General features: G+C 43.1%; 1 protein-coding gene across 1 annotated transcript in view; it reads left to right on the top strand.

The window, feature by feature from the left end:
* The first annotated feature begins 2536 nt into the window (after window positions 1–2536).
* runx3 (RUNX family transcription factor 3) overlaps window positions 2537–27231 on the top strand; it is a 269009-nt gene continuing 244314 nt past the window's right edge. The window contains exons 1-3 of the mRNA XM_073919902.1: window positions 2537–2675; window positions 24702–24795; window positions 26934–27092. The gene's annotated coding sequence lies outside the window, so the exon portion shown is untranslated. The remainder of the gene's footprint in view (window positions 2676–24701; window positions 24796–26933; window positions 27093–27231) is intronic.

Genomic DNA, 27231 nt, shown 5'->3' with positions numbered 1-27231 from the left:
TTTTTCTCAAAGTGACCTGATTGGTAGAATTTTTTTTCTTTAATCAAAAATGATTTTAGTGTATTTTAAATGTGGGTCAAGACTGGCCAAACTCACATGGCCCACTTATCAAATTTTTCAATCTGGGCCAAATACTACGTTTTTCATCTGGCCCAAATCTTGTGGGCCGCCTTAAAGACGGTGCCACCTCTGCCAAACCCGGGCCATGTTTGGCCCACATGCTGTATGCCAGTGCCGGATGAATGCCTGCTGTGCCTGCTTTATGCCAAATCTGGGCCAGAATTCTTTGCTACTAGGGTTTCTCTTATTATGAAATTCCAGTCCAAAAAAACAAAGACAAAGGTGGTCTGTGAAAGCCTGCGCAGTGACCCTGCCATTGACGATCATTTACATAATGGCACAGACGTTTTGGAAGAAAGGTGAAATTTTAGACTTCCATTATAACACAAATAATGAAACCAGGCCTGGTAATTATTGCCTTCTCCACCCATCCAGTGTAAAACAAAAAAAAAAAGATATATTTTTAAAGATGAAAAACTCTCTTTAGCAGCCGGGTTTTCTTGCAGTGTTTGGGAGGTTGAGAAACCTGACATATACAGAGGGTTTTACACTGGTGTAAAGCATCAGGGCTTGTGGAGACATTAGAGGCCCGGACTGAGGATCTGTGGTTTACCTCTTTCCCTTCTGTCTTTCTCTGTGTTTATGTTTCTTCTTCCCCTTCATGTTCTATCGCTCTCAGTCCATCTGTGGTGTTTCCATGTCAGTTTTTTTTCCACATTTTTCTCTTACTCTTCTGTATATGTGGTGACTGCCTTTATTATGAACATGGCAAACATGGTCAGATTTACACTACTGTTTGGTGATAAAAATAATAGTACTTTGTTAAACAGATTTCTGTTTTAAGTTCTGCTCGCTTAAAAAGAAATATACAGCCCTCCTATGAATGTTTAAATTTCTTTTTCAAATATTTCAGCACATAAATGACTGTATATCATAGTTTTTTAAACAATAGTTAAAAATAATAGATAAGATATTAAGTATAAGTTAATAGATAATAGCTCGTTTCTTTGATCTTTTCCATGATGACAGCACATCATATTTCATTAATTCATTTTCTTTTTGGCTTAGTCCCTCTGTTAATCTGGGGTCGCCTTATCTAGCAAGTTTTACGCAGCGGATGCCCTTCCAGCTGCAACCCATCTCTGAGAAACATCCATACACACTCATTCACACTCATGGACAATTTAGCCTACCCAATTCACCTGTACCGCATGTCTTTGGACTGTGTGGGAAACCGAAGCACCCGGAGGAAACCCACGCGAAAGCAGGGAGAACATGCAAACTCCACACAGAAACGGCAGCTGACCCAGCAGAGACTCTGCATTACTTTTGAGAGTAACTATACTGTAACAGATAACTTTTTAAATGTATTAACTCCATTATTGTGACAATATGACGCATTTGTTCAATACTTGGTAAATTAATTAATTTTAGCTGCAGTCAAGTCCAAATCTTACTGTTTAAAGCAACGGCGTATTGTGGGATTGGTGGATGCCAACCAACCACCATAAAGATGAGGCGCCAGACTGAACAAAAGTCAAGTGAAATCAGAGACCAAATGCACACGAAAGAGATCTGGTACGCGTGAGAAAGGCCCAGTGTGAGAGAGACAAAGAGACTATTAACGTTACTATCACTAATTACTATTACTAAAACTACTTTTTGTTGTTTCAAATAAAAAAGCACACATTTGCTTTCTGTATTAGTTTAGCAGACACAGTGACACATTTTTGTTATATTTCACAACCCTGCTGAAAAATCCAGCTTAAACCAGCCTAGGCTGGATGGCTGGTTTTAGCTGGTCGGCCAGGCTGGTTTTAGAGGGGTTTCGGCCACTTCCAGGCTGGTTTCCAGCCATTTCCAGCCTGGTCTTAGCTGGTCAGACTGGAAAACGACCAGCCAAATCCAGCTAAAACCAGCTTGACCAGCCTGGTTTATGCTGGATATAGCTGGTTTTGGCTGGACTCCCAGCTTGGCTTGGCTGGTCAAGCTGGTTTTTGCAGGTCATCTCCCAGCCTGAACAGCTAAGACCAGGCTGGAAATGGCTGGAAACCAGCCTGGAAGTGGCCAAAACCCCTCTAAAACCAGCCTGGTCGATCAGCTAAAACCAGCCAACCAGCTTAGGCTGGTTTAAGCTGGATTTTTCAGCAGGGAACAAGACATTTAAATGTATAGTGTTTTACTGCTCAAAAAAAAGTTGTGAATTTTTTTCTTGTTTTACAAATTTTTAGCAGATTTTGCACTTTTAATAAACACAGCACACTTAACATAAGTTATTGACATACAACGTTTAATTTGTGATTAGTTTGCAAATTGCTGAATGAAGTAACTAGTAACTGTAACTAGTTACTGTTTTCAGTAACTTGCACAACACTGGATACAACAGTGATAATTTGCCTCCCTTAGTTATTTTAAGCGGATATTTTACTTACTATGTATGTGAGGACTTTAATTTTGAAAACGTCAGCACCAATTTGTTTACTGTGTGTTACTGGGCAACGACAGCACGAGGCATGTTCAAACCCTACAGTCTATGGTTCAAACTGGCCTCAGGACGCAAAATGCCAGATTTACAGATTACACATTCATTTATCTCCACTCTGAAGAGGCATAAGGTAAGTTTAGTTACATCTTTTGTTAATTTATTGTGTTTATTATGAAATTTGATGCGTATATCTAAAATAAAAACACGTGTAGTCTGCTGAATCATGTCAAATCACTCAGCTCAACTGTCATATGTTCATGTAGAGGCAGATATTGATTCCTGGCTGTGATTTCCTTGACTGTAGCTTTTAAAATACAAAGCAATACATCTCCATTACTCTCTTTTGCTAAGTTATTTATAATTTTGCCTTCAGATCAGGTTAGCAAAACAGGTAAACGTTATTCTGATTCGGTTTATAGTTGTTTGTGTTCAGCACATCATGCTGTGTGTGTGTGTGTGTCTGTAAGAGCAGAGCTGAGCTCATTAATATTCACCACACGAGCCATACAGTATATGGTCAATTATGGACATTCTGATTCTATGGGTATTTTATGGAGTAACAAATAAGCTTATAAAACCGTATCTGGAGATTTTTTTAAACCTACTATGTAGATTTCAGAGAACAATTTAATTCATTAAATCCATGCAATATATGGCACCTTTAATTGTTTGGTTATTAGTGTTCTTCAAGATATAAGAAACACATGTATGCATAATTTCAGGGTGAGTAAGTGTCAATAAAATAATTATATGTAAGTACTTTAGTAAACAAAAGTAATGTGTAATACACTCAAAAAAAATTCTATATTTTTTATTTGTTCAAACTACTTAATTAAAATGCGCTGAAACAACACAATTCTTGAGATTTCATTGGGACAACTTAATTTTTTATGTTCAATCCACATAAATTTGTTAAAAGTGTTAAGTTTACTTGTATTGTGTTGAGACAACATGAATGAATTGTGTGGAACCCTACATTTTTACAGTGTATGATCACCTTAAAATAAAAAAAAATAAAAAAAATAGAAAAAAATGCAATAATATGTCAAAATATTGCTGTTTTTATAAATGCAAATAAATGCAGCTTTGGTAAAAATAAGTGAGTTTTCTGCAAAAACAAATCAAAACGTTTATGTGAACTGAAATATCTCAATTCTGTTAATCTTTTAACATGTAAGAGGTCATTGAACATTCTCTAAAAATCTAAAAATAGCTTATATAGAATGGATTGGGTTGAAAAGCCAATTCCTGACCACTTTAACTAGAACTTGCATTAAATCTGAAACCTTTCCTTAGATTTTGACTCTAAATCTAAAAAGATTTGAATCAAGTTGTATACTGAGAAACTGTGTTTGAGCCTCTGACATTATCAGCAGAGCAATTCCAGAGTTCAGGTGCCATATATGAAAAGGCTTGACCTCCTTTAGTGGATTTTCCTATTCTGTGTACTAGCAAATGCCTAGATATTAAAGTGCGGGTTGGATTGTAGCGAGACAGAAGGTTGGTTAGATAAATAGACTATTTGGAGCCTAATAAGCTATATTTTATAATCAATATGAACTGAACATGTTTTGCCTGTTATTGTTGTTATTGTTAGACAATTTTTTTCCAGCATTTTAATGCAGGCTGTACCTGTTAAAATATGGCATGTGATTGTTTTTTTTATCTCCTTATTGCTTAACCAGTGTCCTGGCAGGCCATAATTTGCAGGAAATCGGCAACAGTAAAACAGTGCAAGCTTAATTTTGCGTTAAATTTAGCAATCACAGAATCGTTCGAGGTTACAGAAGTAACCCTTCGTTCCCCGAGGAGGGGAACGGAAGTGCCATGAATGGGAGGATTCGGATCAGAAGCCGCTTATCTGGAGAGTATTGAACGGGCCAATGAATGAAATTAATTGGCAGCGTAAGCTTGCGCAGGTGTGCGACATCTGCAATTATCTCAGCATATAAGCACACCTGAAGCCAGCAGACGCCATCCTTTTAAGCTGAAGAGACTTTCAAACAGCTAAGGGACAGTCATTATGGCGACGGAATATGGCACTTCCGTTCCCCTCCTCGGGGAACGAAGGGTTACTTCTGTAACCTCGAACGTTCCCCTTCGGTTGGGGAACTTCAGTGCCATGAATGGGAGAATATGGAAAGCGCCATAATGACTGCACCTTACCAACACCCCCGATGAGGAGATAGTCAAGCAAGCGTGACGCACCCACATCATGGGGGGCGCGGTCCTCCAACGTGTCCCTGGCCCTAATTTATCCTACTTCAACAGAAGTTTTACGGATTTAGATATATTTTTTGGGAAGTCGTGAGCATCTAGATAATTCTAGGAAATACGACAGTACGTTGGGAAGCGTGCAATCCCGATAGGGAGGACGCTGCGGAGGCCATCCGTTACCCAAGGGGGGGATAGATGGCAGAATTTACCTATGGACTAGCCCTAAAAAGGGGGAGTACGCATAGCAAAAGAGTGGTTAGCGGAGAGGGAAGACACGGGTCCGCCCAGGGGGGGGACTTAACCGTGGCGGAATAAGCATATGGGATCGCCTAGTGGGGATCACGCATAGCAGGCACCTATACCCAAAACGCGGGCTGACCAGCGGGCAGACCTACAACGTAGTGGGCCAGCAAGTGACTCCTCCGCTGAGTCAGTGCTGGGGGCCACGGAGGAATCTGCAGGGCTCACCTGACGGGGAACTTTACTGACAGATAAAAAAGGCGCACGTACCTCCGTGTTAGGGAGAATGGCGCCGCAAGCGTGTTTCAACACCCTACCGAGTTGTCTCCTCAATCACCAAGGGGTTACCTAATACCCTTGAGGAAACCGGCTCCACTCGCAGATTGTAAAACCTTGCAAATGTGTTGGGTGTCGCCCAGCCCGCAGCTCTACAGATGTCTGTTAGAGAGGCGCCGCGTGCACGCGCCCAAGAGGATGCAACGCTCCGAGTGGAGTGTGCACGAACTCCCGGGGGACACGGCTGACCTCGACTCGAATAAGCGAGTGAAATGGCATCCACAATCCAGTGGGATAATCTTTGTTTTGATACGGCACTTCCCTGCTGCCGACCGCCATAACAGACAAAGAGCTGCTCAGATGATCTAAAATTCTGAGTACGGTCCACATAAATGCGCAGAGCGCGAACTGGACAAATTAAAGAAAGGGCTGGGTCTGCCTCCTCCGGGGGCAGCGCTTGCAGGTTCACTACCTGATCTCTAAAGGGAGTGGTAGGAACCTTGGGCACATAACCGGGGCGGGGTCTCAGGATGACGTGAGAGTAATCCGGCCCGAATTCCAGGCACGAGTCACTGACCGAAAATGCCTCCAGGTCCCCGACCCTCTTGATGGAGGCCAACGCAACCAGCAGAGCTGTCTTCAGGGACAGAAATCTTAGAGATACTGATTCGAGTGGCTCAAAGGGATCGGATCGCAGACTCGTGAGAACGAGGGCGAGATCCCAAGAGGGCATGAGAGGGGGGCGAGATGGATTAATTCGCCTAGCACCCCTAAGGAACTGGATGACCAGGTTATGCTTTCCCACGGTGCCGCCAGCTACCGCGCTATGATAAGCGGAGATGGCGGCCACGTAAACCTTGAGAGTGGAGGGCGACAGCCTGCTGTCCAACTTCTCTTGAAGGAAAGAGAGCACAACACTAATCTGGCAATTTCGGGGGTCTTCTCTGCGAGAGACGCACCATTCAGTGAATAGACTCCACTTCAGGGCGTAGGCGCGCCTCGTGGAGGGGGCTCTAGCCTGAGTGATGGTATTAACCACCGCAGTCGGTAGGTTACCTAAGTCTTCCTCGCGTCTAGGGACCACACGTGGAGGTTCCAAAGATCGGGGCGAGGGTGCCAGATGGTGCCCTGTCCCTGAGAGAGTAGGTCCTCTCTCAAAGGGATCCGCCAGGGGAGGGCCGTCGCGAGGAGTGAGAGCTCTGATATCCAGGTCCGGTTGGGCCAAAGGGGCGCAACTAGCAGAACCTGTTCCTCGTCCTCCCTGACCTTGCACAGAAACTGCGCGAGCAGGCTCACTGGGGGAAACGCATACTTGCGCATGCCCCGAGGCCAGCTGTGGGCCAGTGCATCCGTGCCGAGAGAGCCCTCGGTCAGGGAAAAAAACAACTGGCAGTGAGCGTTCTCGGGGGAAGCAAACAGATCGATCTGGGCCTCCCCGAATCGCGCCCATATCAGCTGAACAGACTCGGGGTGGAGTCTCCATTCTCCAGGGCGTAACAGCTGTCGTGAGAGCGCATCGGCTGCACGATTGAGCGTGCCTGGGACGTGAATGGCGCGCAGCGATTTCAGCCGCGGGTGACTCCTGAGGAGCAGACGGCGGGCGAGCTGAGACATGCAGCGAGAGCGCATACCCCCCATGCGGTTGATATACGCCGCCGCCGCCATACTGTCCGTCCTGACCAGCACGTGTTGCCGCTCCAGCACCGGTAAAAAGCGGTGGAGAGCGAGGAACACTGCCAACAGCTCTAGGCGATTGATATGCCAATGCAGCTGGGCACCCTTCCAGAGGCCCGCAGCCGCATGCCCGCGACACACGGCCCCCCAACCCGTGTTGGAAGCGTCTGTTGAAACAACAACATGGCTGGACGCCTGTCCTAGAGGCACACCGGCCTGTAGGAACGAGGGGTCGTTCCAAGGGCTGAGGGCGCGGCGACACAGCGCAGTAACCGAGACCCGGTGTGTGCCCGCGTGCCATGCGCGTCTGGGGACCCGATCGTGAAGCCAGTGCTGAAGTGGTCTCATATGGAGCAACCCGAGCGGCGTGACGGCGGCTGCGGATGCCATATGCCCCAGGAGCCTCTGAAAGAACTTCAGTGGGACCACTAATTTGCTGTCGAGCTCCCTCAGACAGTTCAGCAACAGGCGAGCGCGTTCCTCGGAGAGGTGCGCTACCATGGGGATCGAGTCCAGCTCCATCCCGAGAAAAGAAATCCTCTGCACGGGGGCGAGTTTGCTCTTTTCTCGGTTGACCTGAAGCCCCAGTAGGCGGAGATGCCGAAGCACCTTGTCCCTGTGCATAATCAATTGCTCCCGCGAGTGGGCTAAAATCAGCCAGTCGTCGAGATAATTGAGTATGCGAATGCCCGCGAGCCGAAGGGGCGCTAGGGCACCCTCCGCGAGTTTGGTGAAGACCCGCGGAGACAGAGAGAGCCCGAAGGGGAGGACCTTGTACTGCCACGCTCGACCCTCGAACGCAAACCGCAGAAATTGGCGGTGGCGTGGAAGAATGGAGACATGGAAATACGCGTCCTTCAGGTCTATGGCTGCAAACCAATCCCGAGGACGAACGCATTGGAGAATGCGCCTCTGCGTGAGCATTCTGAACGGCAGCTTGTGCAGACAGGGGTTCAAAACGCGCAGATCTAGGATTGGCCGTGACCCACCGCTCTTTTTGGGTACGATGAAGTATGGGCTGTAAAACCCACTCTCCATCTCGGCTGGAGGAACCGGCTCGATTGCACCCTTCGCCAGGAGGGCAGCAATCTCCTCTCGCAAGACAGGGGCGGACAGGGGGTTGACCCTGGAGAAATACACGCCCGTAAACTTGGGGGGCCGTTTCGCGAACTGAATCGCGTAACCGAGTCTGATTGTGCGTATGAGCCACCGCGAGGGGCTGGCCCGCGCTAACCAGGCAGGCAGAGCCCTCGCTAATGGAGTCATCGCTACAATCGCTGACGTACCAGCGGTGGGGCAGCGCGGAGTGGGTGTGCTGATCCGGGAAGCACGAGGGTCCCGCGGAAGAGCTGGAGGAGAGCGATTCGCTCTGGCTCCGCACCCTGACTCCGGAGAGGGGGCTGGAGGGCTGAGGAAAGGGAGACCGTCCCCCCAGCGCTCGTGAGCCACTGGCGAAGCACGTAGAGTCTGCGAGCCGGAAGGCAGCGCGTCCCGGACTGGCAGAACTCGTGCAGTCACATCCGGGGAAGGGAAAAAGTGCTCTTTTACTGATGTTTTGGTGGCACTGAAAAGTACCGTTGTTATCGGGGCCCCGCCCTCCAGCGGGGAAAGAGCAAGTTTCCTCTTCTCCGGATGGCCTGTCTCAGGGACGCTTCGCGGTCCGTTTACCGGACTTAACGGCGCCCTGGGCAGGAGGGGCTGCCTGCTTTCGAGGTGAACGCCGCGCCCGCTTGGCCGGAGGCGCAGGCGGGGGCGGGGCAGCACTCGTTGGCGGGCGCCCTCGGCGAGGAACAGCGGAGGTGGATGGCTCGGCGGGCGGAGCGGGCTTACGGCCACGCCGATAGATGACATTGCCCATCGCATCCGACTGCTCTTTCACCGCCTTGAATTCCTGGGTGAATTCACCGACGGTGTCGCCGAACAGGCCAGCCTGGGATATGGGCGAGTCAAGAAAGCGAACTTTGTCAACGTCGCGCATATCGGCCAGGTTTAGCCAGAGGTGGCGTTCCTGAACCACAAGTGTGGACATCGTCCTCCCCAGCGCACACGCGGCGGACTTAGTAGTCCGAAGAGCATAGTCGGTCGCGGTGCGCAGCTCATGTAATAAGCTTGGGTTGGACCCGCCCTCGTGCAGCTCGGCCAGCGCCTGCGCTTGGTAGCGCTGGTAGGTGGCCATCGCGTGCAAAGCAGAAGCAGCCTGGCCCGCAGCCTTATAAGCTCTGGCTCCGAGGGAGGCAGACAACCTACAGGCTTTGGACGGGAGGCGGGGCAAACCCCGCCACGTAGAGGCGCCGCGCGGACAAAGATTGACCGCGATAGCGCGCTCCACTGACGGGATCGCCTCATACCCCCTGGCAGCTCCGCCGTCAAGGGCGGTGAGGGCGGAGGCACTCGCAGCACGGGCAGAGAAAGGTGCCCTCCAGGACTGCGTGAGGCTACTGTGCACTTCCGGGAAGAAGGGGACGAGAGGCTTCGAAGGCTTCGCCTTCTGGTCCTCTACGTAGCACCCATCTAGTCGGTCCGGCCGCGGAGCTGGGGGATAAACCATCTCCAACCCCACGGCCGAAGCAGCCCGGGAAAGCACGGCTAACATGTCCGCTTCAGGATCCGATTTGACAGCGCTCACCTGCCCGGAGGGGGCGAGCGGGTCCGGATCTTCGTCGGACAGTGAAAGCCCACCCTCCGATGCCGCGGAGGACATCTGATCTCCGGTGTCAGCGAGTGTGAGAGCTACCATCTGGTTAGACGGATCACTCTCACCACCCGAAGCTTGGATGGAGCGCCGTGAGGAGCGAGAGGTCCGCGAGCCCGTGGGCGGCGGATTAGCTCCCGCTGAAACCCTCAGATCTGCCCGAGCGCCCGCTGCTTTTTTAGAGCAGGAGGCAACTGGGGTGGCTCGCTCTCTTGCGAAAGTTAGCCGCGATCTTAGCTGTGCAACGGTCATGGCATCGCAATGACGACATGAACCGCCCGCGAGCACCGCATTAACATGCTGGACCCCCAAACATGCAATGCAGTGATCGTGTCCATCATCCGGAGACAGGAAACCCCCGCATCCAGAAACGCACAGTCGGAGCGCCATCCTGAAAAGGACGTGCTGCACGACTGTGTTGCTCTTTTAGGAAAGTTGCAACTATACGCACCGCTCTGGAGGACCGGACCCAAAGAACCGCAGGCAAGGGAGTAACCCAGCTCGACCGTCTGCCACCGCGAAGACCCACTCTGGACCGGGAGACACACTCGTTCGCTCTGAAGTGCTGATCAGCAAGAGGAACCCTCATCGACTCACTCAGAAAGGATCTGAAGCGAAAAGGATGGCGTCTGCTGGCTTCAGGTGTGCTTATATGCTGAGATAATTGCAGATGTCGCACACCTGCGCAAGCTTACGCTGCCAATTAATTTCATTCATTGGCCCGTTCAATACTCTCCAGATAAGCGGCTTCTGATCCGAATCCTCCCATTCATGGCACTGAAGTTCCCCAACCGAAGGGGAACACAAAATTCTCAACACTTCCCAACACAAAAGCTGCCTGTTTTTCTGTTCATTATAGGTTATGAAAATAATCTTTTGCAGTACATGAAAGTCAGAGAAAAGTCAGTGAAATTGACATTTGGCTTAAAATGAGAAGCCTGATCATGGATTTTAAGATGATTTGAAGATGTCTGCTTAGTTTCGTGATCCTATCTTTGTCTGGTGACTTGTGAATATAAAGCAACACAAATGCATTTACACAGAAATTACATGACATCCATGTTTCAAATATGAAGTATAAAGAAACAAAATGAAAGTTCTGATAAGATCAGTTGAACTAACTGAGGCTGTTAAAATGAAGTGAACCATTTAAATTTATGCATTTAGCAGACACTTTAAACCAAAAGAGAAAGAAAGATCAGCCGTGTCAGCACTCAAAAACATCTCTGCTTGGCATTTTTCATTAGCTAAATGTTTTTGTTTCTTTTCTCTCTGTTTATCTGTGCTTTCTAAAATGCAAAAAATGAAACCGGAACTAAAACTGAAGCTTGTATAATTGTATAATTAAAGAAGGAAAGTGTCCTTCGCCCTGTGCGCGTGGACATCTGGAGGGAATTGTTGTGCGTTTGTTCTCCTGTCTTGTGTTATTGGCAGAGATCTGACCGGAGCGTGCTCTCATATTCCCAGTGTAACACTTTAGAATGGAAATATTTAACTTACTATCCACCCTGTATAAACAGCTCCTTCTCTCTGTGATGCTCCTGCACACGACTGGACGGCTCACAGGACAACGCTGCCAAATCACGGCTGTCTGATTGGAAAATTAGTTTCTTGCATGCAAATTTGATTGGCTTTGTGCTTCAGTGAGTCAATCTTTTTTGCAAATTACAATTCAATGAAGAACTGGTGACTGTTAAAGTCTGTTCATTGGGATGGCCTATCAATAGCACAATCCACTAATAGGAAACACTACTGTGCAGGTATCCAATCAAATTCTGACAAAATCCAAACCACGAAAACTACTGTACCCACCAAATTCAGGAAAAGAGAGAAGCAAGATAAAGTGTTTATGGCGATTTCAGGGCAAATGTTTCAGTCACATTTTAGCTATTGTCAGTGCCAAACTGACAATGTCGGAACTGGGAGCCATTTTAATTTAAGGGTTCATATGATGATAAAGCACTTCTCAGTATCAAACCAGGCCAAGTATTAAATAAATCGAACCAGCAACCCAGCGACCTTCTTGCTGTGAGGCGACAGCACTACTTCGCCCTGGTGCTACCAATCAAATTTCGAGCTCTGATACATTCCAAAAATTATGTTTGCTGCTTGTTCAAACTACTTATTTAAAATGAGCTAAAACAACACAGTTCTTGATGTTTTTTTTTACTTTGTTAATTATTTTATTTTCAACCTACTCATTTTTGTAAAAACTACTAAGGTAACTTAATTCCTTCATGTTGCCCCAACACAATTCAGTTGTGTGGAATCCACAAACTTCATGTTTTCCCAACACAAATCGATAAGAGTTAACTTAATTGTTTTTACAAAATTAAGTGGATTGAAGATAAAATAATTAAGTTGTCCCCCAGAAATATCTTAAGAATTGTGTTGATTCAGCTCATTTTACAGAGGTAGTTTGAAGAAACAGTAGACATTATGTTTTAAGTGTATTCCAAGACATCACCCCACTTGCAACCTTTATTTGAGTAACACGATGATTGTGTTTTGATCATAAAAGGCTTCAGAGCAGTACAGTATCCTGACCGCCTCATATGTCGAGCAGACGTTCATCCATGACACCAACTCAGTGGTTTGCTCTCGTTTTGACCTTCGTCCACTATATTTTAAACCAATAGGCGTCTCTCGTTTCTGGAGCAGCTTGGCAGTTTTCTGTGTCTGACCACAAGACCATAAGGAAACCGCCACTCACCAATACAAGCACAAAGGCAGGGGTCGCGACTGCTCACCCGTCCAGACGGACCTGACGTCCAGCCCGTTCTCCCACACATCCCTGCACAGCTGGGCTCATTTCCCTCAAAGATTGACCTTTGACCCCTGACCTTGAACTTGAGCCTTGCCTCATTTTCAGAGCGTGGTCCGACCGCCCCGCGACCCCTCCGATGACCCTTTGTGGGTTTAGGAAAGGGTGTAGTGGTAATGGCATTGATTAGCTGGGTCTGGTGCCAATATCTGCTCTCTCTGAAGCTGTTTTGATAGATGGGGCCTGCTCTAAATAGATGAGCGTCTGACTGAAAAGGCAAGAGTTAATGTTTCTAAAGTGATGTGGATGTGCTGGAAGGATGCTACTGTTTGACCTCGGGGTCACAGGCGCTCTCTCTCTCCTTTTGTTCGTCTTTTGTAGTCTTTTGTGATGCTGCAAATGCCACAATCACCACCAGTACCCGCTAATTAAAACATCTCATGACTTTGACCCTTGGATTCTTTTTGAAGTTTTGAAGACCCAGATGTCAAGACTTTTTGTAAACACTTTATTTTAAGGTACAATTCTCAATATTATTAAAGAGTTGCCTATGACTTTAAGCTCAATAAACTACTAATTGCTGCTTATTAATAGTTTGCAAGGTAGGAGCTGGGTTTAGTTTTAAGGGTTGTATGCCTCTGCATGCTACTGTACTTTATATAGTAATAAAGAGCCAATATCTTAATAATTATAAGTAGGCCCACACGGAATCTGTGCGTGCAATATTCTGCGAATTTCCCGCAGATTTTTAATAATATTATTGACTAATATGAAAATGTTCATCTAATTTATGTACAATGCAATTTGTAAAATAACATTTTTTGTCTTTTAGTAGAGATATTATATGAGAGACTTGCTTTGTTTACCAAATAAAGTGAATCTAATTGGATTCGCATTTTAAACATTAAATAAAAGTTAAAAAGGTATTATTTTTGTTTCACACATTAAGGTTTTAGTTATGACACTCCCAAAATAATTCAGCAGAAATCTGCTGATTTTTAGCAAAATTCTCCCCAGAAATAGCAAGAAGCGTTTGCAGATTCCATCCCTAGTTATTATTATTATTACTATTATTACTATTATTATTAGTCAACATGTTAGTTTTAATAACTAATTTCCAATAGCTAGTTTCTTTTGTCTTTGCCATGATGACAGCACAGAATATTTTACCAGTTGTTTTAGCCAGATAGTATTCAAGTAAATTAGATCAACTAGGTAAAATTTGTTAATTAGGAAAGACAAACTGGGTTTTTTTTTTCTGTAACTTTTTTTTTTATTTAAGGAGGATAATAATATTTTTCTTTAATAAAAATGTTTTTATTTCTGATAAACTAATATAAATTTCTATTATTAAAAATAATAATATAGGAACACTATGACTATTTCCTTACTCTATTAAACATCCAAATATTTCAAATATTTGAAAAAGAATTAAAATTTCACAGGAGCGCTAACAATTTTGCCTTCAACTGTAAACCTTTTTTTCTTTTTTTTTTGTCAAAACTGCATGCATCATTGAAATTGTTTTGGCAGGAATAAACAAATTCCAAAGGCTTGCAAACCTTTTCGGGCTATTAGCTGACCAACTGCCTCCGTGTGGACGGTTTTCCCACTGTTACCAGTTTGTCCAGTGGCTCGCCGCTCACGTTAGAGGATTTGAGATGCAGAGCAGAGTTGACTGTGATGATGGGGTTTGAGGCCCGAGAAGGACGGTTCCAGAAAGCAAGCAAGATAACAAAAGCCAAAATATAAAACAAACAAGTAAATAACAGGGTGGAAATGTGGTAATATCTGAAAACATGCTAAAAAATCAGGCGAGGGCTTTTCTTTTTTTGGATTGCTTTTGAAAACACTGTCGGTTGGGTTTAGGGAAGAGGGTGGTTGGTGGTCAGTTGGTGCTTTTGAAAACCCTATCGATTGGGTTTAGGGAAGGAAGTGGGTGGGTCAGTTGATCGGTTGGTCGGTCGGTCAGTCAGTCGACAGCGGCCTCTGGTGGATTTAAGTTAGAAAAGCAGGCACGAATGACACTCGTGCGAGAAATTTGAAATCTGAAAAAGTGTACACAGCGGTGGATTTACGAAAACAAAAAATGCAAAACAAGAAACGTAGTTTCTGGGACATTTTTTGAGCCCTCCAGAAATGTATATAGGGTTATGAAATTATATCCTGTGTTGTGATTTACATTTTATATTATTATTAAGTTTTTTAAATTGAAAATTTGGTTCTGCTTGATCAGTGTTAGTGCATTTCCTAACATAATTGAGACAGTGTTTATGAGGATCTACTTCACAAGGACAACAGGGGGAAATAAATCTAACTGTCCATTCAGGCGCTGCACTAAACGACAGGCTATAATGGGAAATGAAGTGTTCAGAGAGTGCTGGAGATATGAGGCCCCGCTGAACACTAGAAAACATCACAAACACAGAGCATTAATATTTCAAAAATCACATGTGCGCAAGAGCACAACACGCATTCTCACACCCTGATGCTAAATAGTGGATCTGTCTATTTAGGAATTGATTTTTCTTTTATTACTTATCATTTAATCGTTCTATTACTGTATCGATTGTTTTGTGTATTGTTTTGTTGTTCCATCCATCCATCATTCTGTCATTGATTGATTCATCCATTTATTATTGCTTTAATTGATCTATTCATCCATCTATTCATCCATCCATAATTTTGTCTGGTTCATTCCTCAATTATTTTATCGTTGGTCCATATATCCATCCATCCATCTCTTCATCCTTTCATCCACCCATTATTCTGTCATTGATTGATCCATGCATCCATTATTGTCATTTTGTCATTGATCCATCCATCCATGCATGGTTCCATCTATCCATCCATCCATCCATAATTCTGTCACCCATCCTTCCATCATTGTCATTGATCTATCCATCCATCATTCTTCCATTGATCCATCCACCCATCAGCCATCCTTAATTCTGTCTTTGGTCCATCTATCATACTCATTGATCCATCCATCCATCCATCCATCATTTTGTCATTGATTGATACATACATTCATCATTGTCATTGATCTATCTATTCATCCATCCATAATTCTGTTTTTGGCCCATCCATCTATCATTCTGTCATTGATTCATACATTCATCCATCCATCCCTCCATCCATCCATCCATCCATCCATCCATCCATCCATCCATCCATAATTCTATTATTAATTGAACCATCCATCCATTATTGGCATTCTCTCATTGATCCATCCATCCATCAATCCATCCATCCATGCATAATTCTGTCTTGGTTCCATCCATCCATTCATCATTGTCATTGATATATCCATCCATCTATCCATCCATAATCAGGGCTCGAAATTAACCCTTTTGATTGGTAGCACCTGTGCTCCTAACTTTAAAAATGTAGTCGCATCAGTCAAAATTTAGTCGCACCCACCAATTATATACAAACATATTTATTGCATTTGAAATCAACACTAATCAAACTTACAAGCAAAAAAATATATATGCAAGCGTGAGGAAAATATGTCTTAACGAAATCCCGTTATCACAAGAAAATACATTTTTATATATAACTTACTCCGTGGACGCCCGTTTGTGATGGTGTACGTGGTGTTGAATTTGACATATAGCTGCCACTTGCATGGCAGACAGCATCTGGCGATTATATAAAGGATAAAACGGAAGCTTGCGTGCTAGATGTGGCAAACAGTTATCTGAAAATTCCACCCCACAGACTTTTCATAGCGGACTTGAAGCCTATTGGAAGTCTTTTTATCCACTCTTCATAAAGTGTAGATGGTGGATTAACATTCAGCACATGATCACTACTAAGATGCCATGGTTTCTAAAACAAAATCTGTCAGTGTTCTCTTTATTCTCATCTTCAGCGCTTTTTTGTGGTTGTAGCTCTCCCTGTCATCCCAAGGCATTGACTGAGTGATTGACAGCTGATATCAACCAATCCATTCGCGTTCAGTTCCAGAGCAGTGGGCCAATAAAAAGAGCACGAAGGGGGGGTAAGCATTACAGACTTGGCTTTGTTTACTGCAGCAAGTTGACATGACAACTCTTTTAAACCATTCCTGAGCGCTGCGTTTCGTGTTTCAAGTGCAGAGATGCATTCTGCGTGAATGTCTCCCGAATCCGCGCATGTGGTGAACATTTTGCAGTAAAAACTGGTTGCACACAACAATTTTATGCACTCGCTCAGATGTTCCCAAATATATTTTGAGTTCGCATAGATAAAATTTCAGGTGCATATGCGATCAAAATGATCGCAATTTCGAGCCCTGATAATTATTTTTTTGGCCCATCCATCCATTATTTTGTCATTGATCCATCCATCTATCCCACCAATCTTCCATCCATCTATCTAATCATCCATCCATCCATCTATTCATTCATCATTGTCATTGATCTATCTATTTATCCATCCATAATTCTGTTTTTTGTCCATCCATCCATCATTCTGTCATTCATCCATCCATCCTTCCAACCTTCCATCCATCCATCCTTCCAACCTTCCATCCATCCATCCATCCATCCATCCATCCATCCATCATTAATTGAGCCATCTGTTCATTATTGTCATTCTCTCATTGATTCATTCATTCATCCATCCATGCATAATTCTGTCTTGGATCCATCCATCCATCCATTCATCTGTAATTGATCTATCCATCCATCCACCCATAATTCTTTTTTAGGCCCATCCATTTATTATTTTGTCATTAATCAATCTATCCATCCATCCATCTCACCAATCTTCCATCCATCCATCCATCCATCCATCCATCCATCCATCCATAATTCCGCCATTGATTGATCCATCCATCCATTATTGTCATTCTGTCATTAATGCATCCATCTATACATACATACATACATACATCCATGCATAATTTTGTCTTGGGTTTATCCTTCTACCTCACTTTTGAAATATCAATGTTTTTTTTTATTTTGGACAGTCTCTGTTAGGTGAGATATGCTTCATAGCAATAAGCACAACTTGGGACCAAATGTGTCATGTACTCTATTGCATTATATTTTGTACTATATTGTATTTGTAGCCTGACTGAAACTCTGTTTTAATCATTCGGCAAACAGCAGAACTGAAAAATGAAGAGTTCTGCAACACAAAGCATTCATCATAAGAACACAGTAACATTGCCAGTATTGGCAAGAACAACACAAGCCCAGGCAGAGATGCAGAGTCTCACTTTGGCACGTTGTTAGTGTGGATTAAAAAGCGCAGCGATAAATGTGCAAAATCATTTTTCATCGCAATTACTCCTTCACCGATTCTGGACTTTCCATCGTCTTCCAGTCATCTCTGGTTTGATTTCTGATTCGTGGAGTGTCTCGTACCCTCATCAGATCTCTGCCAGAGCCACAGCTGGTTCATATCGACAGTGTAATCGCCTCCAGAAGCTGTTGTACTCGAGATTTAACAGCTCTAACGTATTTTTCACATCACTGACATCTATGCCCTCACCAATAGAGAAAAAAATCCCAATGCTTTTGATCAAATTTACACCACATGAATCTCGGGGAAGATGAGTTTGGGGCTGTAGAAGTGCATTTTATCCCTGTTTTGATCAGGATTTCTCTTCTCTTGGCTTCCAAAGGTTGCTGTGGGTTTCTTCCAGAGTCTTGTGGTGAAGGTTTAGCTTTTTTTCTGGATCTTTTGCTGCATCTGTGTCAGCAACAGAAGAAGGATGAGCAACAGGCTTGGAGAACATTTATCTCTGACGCTGAGCAGAATCGCCACATGGACACGTTTAGTGGCTAAGGACAATAGCTCAGCCACAAATATCCCTCTGTCTACACACAAACTGATCCATATGGAGGGATTCTGGCTGAAGTTTGTACCGGCGCACTGGAGTTATACGGCAAACCTTCACAAAAAAGGCAATCAATGTCTCATATCAACTATCTCATTGCTGAGACGAGATAAATGAACCGTTGGCAGCTGGAGGATGGCGCTCGCAATCAAGACGCCAACCGGTTTCTAACAAAGCACAACCACTGGAAAAAAGAGTCTGCAATCAACAGAAGTAAAGCTAGAGTCTGCGACTGTCCGTGTCGGTGGAAACACTGCTGAACAATGGCTGTAATGAAGCCAGAGAGCTCACGTCCAAGCAGAATGTTCCTGAACACGGACGAGAAAAATTCATCAAAAATAAATCTGCTTCTCAAAGGATCAGCGGTCTACGTGATGGGAGTCAGTTTCTATGTTGGCTTCTTGAATCTAGTAATTGCATGAAGCCAGGAGTTGCATGCTTTGTTCTGTTTTTATATAATATTAGTTATAAATATTTGTTTCCATAATGATCCCTCTACATCATCTTATTATCTTTTGGGTGAAGCCCAAAAAACGTGAAAAAGTGTTATTTCCAAACATGCTTGTTTGAAAAGTCTGAATTTGCAAGGGGAATTTGCGTCTGTCTTCCGGGTTGCGCAATAGCGGCTACGGGAGGCAAAAGATGCCAAAAAGGTCATGCGCAGCATTTTATGCACAGTGATGCGCTGAGTAGTCAGGCTCCCGGGGGAGACTATGTGTTTTATGTGGGGGATGAAAAGAATGGGAAAACAATGAAAAAAGGAGTATTCATGACATGTGAAAATGCTGATTAATAATTTTTATTTTAAGTTATATGGTAATACAAATGAAGTGTATGAAAATGTGAAACGCTTACCTGAAAGATTTGTTTATGTCCATACTTACCTTATAATTACCTTCAATATGGTTTCATCCAAACTGGGCGGAGTCACTCACTATAAAAAGAGTGACTCTTGCTCAGTTCAGTGTGGGAGTCGTAGGAGGTAGAAGGTGTGAGTAGTGGCGAATGGTTGGTTGGAAAGTTCTGGAGAGCAAATATATTGTATATAATTATTTTGTTACTTTATTGTCTTTATTTGTTTGTTTTGTTGTTTATTTTGTGTGTATATATATATATATATATATATATATATATATATATATATATATATATATATATATATATATATATATATATATATTTTTTTTTTTTTTTTTTTTTTTTTTTTTACTTTATTTTTGGGATTTTTTCAGATTGGACACTTTTGCACTTTTGCACTTTCGCACCTTGCACCATAGTGCTACGTCGGCTGAGCCATCATTTATTTTTTCTTGTTTCACACACACCCTAAAAACGCCTCTGTGTGACATATGCACAATATCAGGCTTGACTGTACATGTAGTCAAAATATGAAGACTTTATTGAATAGATATAACACAATGTCAGTAATTTCAGACATCCCAAGTCTCCCAGAATGATGTCAACGAACGAATTATAATTTCCTCGAAATCGCGCACCTCCCGTCCTGTCCTCAAATACGTTGCGCACCCCTTTCTACGGCATCCCTTTCTGCTCTTCAGTTTCGTCTCGCTCCCCCAACTCTAATACCGCCCAAATTCTTCTGATATGCCCCCTATATATCCCCCCACCCCCACATCTCACAGCCTCCCTCAAAAAAATCTCTGTCTTCCCCGGAAATGACTTTCCCAACTTGGAATGTCTGGTAATATGCTAATTGAGACATGACATCATCTAGTGAGATTTAGTGCAAAATTTTTGAGCAGAGCTTAGCTTCTTTCCACTTTAAATAGTTGTCAACAATGATCTTTTCATATCTGTAGTCTAGATTAAAGGGACAGTTCACCCCCGAAAAAATTACACTTTACTCATCATTTTCTCAACCCCAAATGATTCCAAACCTTTATGAGTTTCCGTTTTCTGTTTAGGGCAGTGGTGCTCAACCCTGTTCCTGGAGATCGACCTTCCTGTAATGTTCAGCTCCAACCCTGATCAAACATACAAAAAACCAATCAATTAGGACCTGACTAGCACTTGATAGTTACAGGCTGGTGTGTTTGATATGGTCTGCAACTGAAATCTGAAGGAAGGTCGATCTCCAGGAACAGGGTTGTTCACCCCTAGTTTAGGGTATATGCAGGAATCCTAAAGGTAATTTCAATAGCTTTTTAAGACTTTTTAAAGACCTTCTCAGAATATGTTAAGAACTCATCGCCACTTCTAATCCGTAATTAAAGCTTTAACTAAATAAACAGTTGTAGTTAGATAAATCAATGGAGCACAACCATGCAACAACTAACAGATAAGCTCTGGGCAGCAAGGTGGCTCAGTGGTTAGCACTGTCGCCTCAAAGAAAAAAAAGGTTGCTGGTTTAAGTCCCGGCTGGGCCAGTTGGCATTTCTGTGTGGAGTTTGCATGTTCTCCATGTGTTGGCGTGGGTTTCCTCCGGGTGCTCTGGTTTCCCCCACAGTCCAAAGACATGCGCTATAGGTGAATTGGGTATAAGCTAAATTGGCTGTAGTTATTTGAGTGTGAATGAGTCAATAAATGTAATCTGTATCCATTGATTTACATAGTAGGAAACACTTACCATGAATGTGTTACCATGGTCACAATGGTTTCCAACATTTTTCAAAATATCTTCTTTTGTGTTCAAAGGAAGAAAACTAATCTAGTTAAGACAAGAAATTATTGATGACAGAACTTCAGTTTTGGGTGAACTATCCCTTTAACTGGTTTCCGCCTGTGTGTGTCTTTTCAGGTTCCACTTGTGGTAGAAACAAAAAGTCAACTTTTCCCTCTTTAATTGCTGCACACTTTTCAAATGCACCAGATAAAATATCAGATACTTCTTTAAAATGCTCTGCAAATAAGTACTCTAACCTGTAAGTGTGGGTTCGAGTTGTATTTCTACCAGATATATACTCAAAGAGAGAGATGTTCGCTTACAGGAGCGCCGGATCTTCATCTGCCATCAGGAGCATTGATTTATTAATGTTAGCGAGGCCGGCTACGCTAATAGGGTTTAGATCCAGGAAGTGAGTTAATGTAGCTGACAGCGATACAGGAATTTAATCTCTCGAGTGCAGAGAATTATGACTGCTCGCTATCAGAGCCGTCAGCGAGGAGAGAGCAAATCAATGTGTGCTGAACGCGGTTTAACAGAGAGTCGGACTGATCACCACCTGCACACACGCAGACACACACCACAACTTCACTTCAGCTCTCTGAACTTCATGAAAATCACTACAAATGAGGCTGTCTGTGAGGAACAACTACTCATGGTTTCTTCAGTTCATGTAATGGTTCATCCTCTCCACTTAAGGTTTTTTTTGTTCATTCATTCATTTTCCTTCGGCTTAGTCCTTTTATTCATCAGGGGTCACCGCAGCTAAATGAACCGCCAACTTATCCAGCATGTTTTACACAATGGATGCCCTTCCAGATGCAAACCAATACTGGGAAACACCCATACACGCTCATTCACACTCATACACTACAGCCAATTTAGTTTATTCAATTCGCCTATAGTGCATGTCTTTGTATAATGAGGGAAACCGGAGAACCCGGAGGAAACCCACGCCAACACAGGGAGAACATGCAAACTCCACACAGAAATGCCAACTGAAACAGCCGGGACTCGAACAAGTGACCTTCTTGCTTCTTGCTGGTTTTTAATGGTTTTTAATTTTACTTTAATGGTTTGTAATTTTACCTAATGTTTACGATTTAAATTTAACTGCAAAAATGGTAGATGTAGCTTTTATGGAGTTGTAAATAAAAGCAGCTTTTTGTTGTGAGTGAATAATAATTCAGATTTAATCTTGCATTAGAATTGCAGTGCCATATTCTTAATTGCTTGTTACATTTGTTTGCAGTTTGTGAGTCGAAATTTCTCCACCAATGTTTTTTTTTTGTATGTTTAATTGGAATGTCATTTTCAATGTTTTATTTGTACATATTTATGAAGAATTTGAAGACACGGCTAACATAGCCACCAGAGGTCGCTGTGTACTCGTTTTCAGATCTCAAATTTCTCTCATTCGCACCTGCTGTTCTCGCGTAAATCCACCAGAGGTCGCTGTCGACTATCTGACGACTGACCAATCAACAGACCGATCCCTCGACCAACCTCCTTCCCTAAACCCAACAGAAAGTGTTTTCAAAAGCACCGTTTGACCAGCGCCCACTGCCCTCCCTGAACCCAACCGACAGTGTTTTCAAAAGCAATCCAGAAAAAGGAAAGCTGCCTGATTTTTACCACATTTTCAGATCTTACCACATTCTCACCCTGTTATTTATTTATTTTTTGTTTTTGCCTTTGGTTTTACCCGTTTTCTGGAACCGTTCTTACCTGGTCTCAAACCCAGTCATCAAAGTTTACTATGATTTGGGTCTCAAGTCCCCTGACATACACGGAGAGCTACTGGACAAATTGGTATAAGCGGAAAAAGCCGTCCATATCGTGGTAAGCGGCCAGCCAGTAGAGTAAAAAGAAACAGAAGCCGTCTATTTGTACATATTTATGAAGAATTTGAAGACACTGTTAACATAGGGCTTCCTTTAGGGACAGTACAATTTTAACTGGCATTTGTAGATGCAACTATGTATTGTGGTACTTGACAAAGGTTTGCCAAAGTAGTCTTGAGTCCATGTGGTGATATAGCTATTAGACGAATAACGGACCGATCACACTGAACGCGCTTTTTGCGTTTAGAAGCACCTTTTTTTTTAATGATTTACTAACGGCCGCCTGCGTTGTGCGTGCTGCTTATGCACCCTGTGTGCCTTGCATTTTAACTGCCTGCTGTGTTTTTGCTTTTGCACGGTGTTCTCGCAGTTAAAAAAAGTCAATTGAGCAGAAAAAGCGTTACGTCAGTGGCGTCTTTTTCATTCTCCAATCAAATACAAGCAGAGGCGGGGTTTCTGTTGAGGTGCCTGCAGTGTTTGTGTTGTAAAGATAACTACAGAGACTTTTGAAGATGGAGGAAAGACTAGTGGTTGCTGTTTTGAGTTATCCAGTGCTATATGAATCACAAATCATGAATATTACATTAGTATTGTATTTTAAAATTATATTAATATTAACAGCAACACTTGCGCACATTACACAGCTGATTCAGATGTTGCCTAGCAACAGAAAAGCGCACCGTGCTTCTTTTTTACTTGTCAACCAATAGGCATTGAGGTGCACCATGCATTTTTGGAGCATAAAAGCGCGTTTGGTGTAATCGACCCGTTAGGATTCTTGATGCAGTTTTTTTATATGTTTAATTTAAAGTAATTTTAGGTGTTTTATTTTTACAAATTTATGAAGAATTTATACTTAAAATTTAATTTATGGTATGAAAGCATTGTTTTGTTAGACATGCATAATGTTTCTTATGGTTAGAGTTTAAAGATATATATGTATTCCTTTTCCATTGGCTTAGTCCTTAGGACCAATCAACTGACTATTTTAAAGAATAAAATCTCATTTAGGTCTCAATTTCCTTTTATATTTTAGCGTTTTTTTTTTTCCTCAATATTGATTTGTTTACACCATGTGGCGTCATGTTGGCGCAGTGGTTAGCACTGCCGCATCACAGCAATAAGGTCCCTGGTTCCAGTCCCAGCTGGGTCAGTTGGCATTTCTGTGTGGAGTTTTCATGTTCTTCCAGTGTTGGCATGGTGGGTGCACAGGGTGCTCCGGTTTCCCCCACAGTTTCCCAGTAACGGGTTGTGCCTGGAAGGTCATCCGCTGCATAAAACATATGCTGGATAAGTTGGCGGTTCATTCCGCTGTGGCAACCCCTGATAAATCAGGGACTAAGTCGAAATAAAATGAAAGAATGAATGCGTTCACCATATATAATTAGAAAACTTACAATAAACCAATCAAATAGTCTTTAATATTATTTTTTTATACAATTTTTGGTTACATTTCTCAGTTACAATTACAATAAGTAACTAATAATTATCCAATCAACTGGTCTTTATTAAATATATTTCAGTTTTGCTTACAATAAGAAACAATTCCAATCTATTTGAATGACTTAAATCACTTTTTTGATCTTTACTTCCGCGGTCCTGAATAACCTCAAATGACCAGAGGGCCAAGCAGCAGCAGTATATATTTATGTAAGGAAAAGTCTTCGCATCTTTCATCAGTAATCATGAATGATTGAAATTCAGCTGGACTGACCGAGCCTGTGCTGAGCGAACACAAACGCGCAGCTAAAAGTAGATCGGCTGGCGGTTTCTCTACACTGACTCAGCTGTAATGGGCTGTTGGTTTTGTAGGTGAGGTGGTGCCGGTGTGGAGATCTCTCTTCTAACAGTGTCCAGCGAAGCCCAAAACCACACAACACACTCAGCATTCAGTGCGCACGCAGAGCCACACACACAGGCGAGGTGTGTGGCCTGACCCTACAGTACATTCACACTCAACATCACTCATTTCTGTATTTCTTTCTTTTTCTAGGAATTCATTGGAGTGAGAGGAAGAACGCATGCGGAGATGATGGAGATTCACATGCAGATTCACATGGGTGTAAAATATAGAGCTTAAAATAGAGGTAATTTCAGTTTAAAATAATATGATCAATAGGTTGTGACAATATATTTTTTTATGTTAATTATAACCTATAAACTAAAATTAATTAGGTTACTAAAGTTTAAGTTGCTGTTTAATGTAATTAAAATTAAAATTACTCATACTGTAAGTCACAATACAACTTTAAATGTAGTTTACTTGTTAACAAAGGTTTAGCAGCGGAACCACGCCTCACTTTGCCCCCCTAAAACGTATTTAAGGCAGACCAGCTCTCTTGCACTGTTCTTCTCATTCTTTTGAATCCACCCTCCCTCCCTCTATTTCCGCGCTTCCCATTCTCAAACCCTCTCTTCACTCCTAGGTTGGATCTGAAAGTCCAATCACTCTACCAAAAATATTACAGACACGGTACCCCCCCCCTGAGTCTCTGGGCATCATTGTAGGATGCTCGATCAACCTACCTACCTGTTCACTGTTTATCCTCTTACTTTCATTCCCATTCATCCCTACAATACAGTCTAGCTCAAAGTGTGGCCTGGTTTATGCCGGTGAACCTTCTGTCAAACATGGTGGGGTGAACCTAATGTTTTTGGTGGGTGTTTTTCAGCCTGTGGAACTTAATCACAGTAAATGGCAAAATAAAAAAAGAGCACTACATAAAAATTCTCAACAACAACATCAGGTAATCTAGAGAGAAACCTAAAACACACATCAAAAGTGGTGAAGAAATGGTTAGCAGACAAAAACATCAATATTTTGCAGTGGCCCAGCCAGTGTCCTGACTTAAATCCAATTGAGAATCTGTATAGGGAGATAAAGATCAGGGTCACGACAAGGAGAAGCCCCAACCTGAAAGAGTTGGAGTTCATTGATATAGATGAATGGGCAAAAATACCAGTTATAAGCTAGTTAGCAATTATAGAAAGTGTTCGACTGCTGTAATAACAAATTGAAAATGATTATTGAAGAGGAATTAATAATTTTGCACATGCCACTTTTTGGTCAAATGTAAATAAAAGCTGAGAAATATTTTTTTACAGAGTCTTAATATCTTTTAGGAGCAGGCGGTGTTATGTTTAGTCAAAAAAAAAGTAACTTTAAGTCAGAATTTGCCAGGTGTGTGAATGATTTCAGCCTTTACTGTACATACATATGCACATTCAATCATTTTTCTTCGGCCCTGTCTGGGGAGAGGGCTCTGAGTTTGGGAAGACACCCTATCTTGCGTTATTCCCCTTATCAGGATAAAGAGAGATAGGGTCTGAGCGTAGTGTCTAGCCCGGCTCCAGAACGCTCCCCCCTTAGATTTAAATAGGTATCTGGTTTAATAGTGTGGAGTTGGGGTGGTGGAGGGACACTGAAATACGAGAGAAAATGGAGGTATGGCGGAATTATGAGGTATGAGGAATTAGCTTCGTCAAAGACTGATCGTGCTCCTCCTGAAATTTGTTTATTAAACACCACATAGCGCACATCTTTACCCAGAGGAAACCCACACCAACACAGAAGTAACATGCAAACTCCACACAGAAATGCCAACTGGTCCACCCTGACTCGAACCAGCGACTTTCTTGCTGTGAGGCGACAGTGCTAAACACTGAGCCACCGTGCCACCCTAGGTGTATTATAACGAGCATAAAATAGACATAACTTCAGTATTTTGCTCATTCAGCATTTGTTTTACACAGTGGATGCCCTTCCAGCTGCAACCCAGTACGGGGAAACACCCATATGCTCTCACATTCACACTCGTACAATATGGCCAATTTAGTTTATTCAATTGACCTATTATGCATGTCTTTGGACTGTGGGGGAAACCAGAGCACCCGGAGGATACCCACGCGAACATCTCCCCATGCAAACTCCACACAGAAATGCCAACTGACCAAGCTGGGACTCGAACCAGCAACCTTCTTGCTGTGAGGTGACAGTGCTAACCACTGAGCCACTGTGTCGCCCCTTATACATGCAAATATACACTGAAAAAGAAAACATTAATGATCAATCAAATGCATGCTTTATTTTAAATGCATCCTAAAGAGAGTCCACTGGCCGGACTATTAGTGTAAACCCAGCCTGACCCCATCCTTAGTGTAATGGATTGAGAAAAGATATGGATGCATTAGACGAGTCTCTCTCTCTCTTTCTTTTTTTTTTCAGAAAGCAAAAGGACCGCACTGCCCACACTTCAAGTCCTCTTGCCCCGAAAACCGCATCTGACCACCAGGACCTCAGGGAAACCACGGCCTGATGGAGGAATAAAGAGAGCCAGAGAGACGGAGAGGTGGAGAGGCTTTGGCCCCTCAGCTGCTGATGGTGGTATTAAGATATTAATTGCTTTTTGACATTATTTGGTTGCGGGCGGCTTGGTGAGCCCATGTTTTACACTGAAGGCCACACACACTAAAACACACCTCATTCTGTATTAGACTCAACACTGCATCAAATCGAATGTTCA

Source organism: Danio rerio, chromosome 13 (genome assembly GCF_049306965.1).
Source record: "Danio rerio strain Tuebingen ecotype United States chromosome 13, GRCz12tu, whole genome shotgun sequence".
Lineage (NCBI taxonomy): Eukaryota > Metazoa > Chordata > Actinopteri > Cypriniformes > Danionidae > Danio > Danio rerio.
The sequence above is the reverse complement of the archived record's forward strand: the minus strand, read 5'-3'. Positions and strand labels throughout refer to the sequence as shown.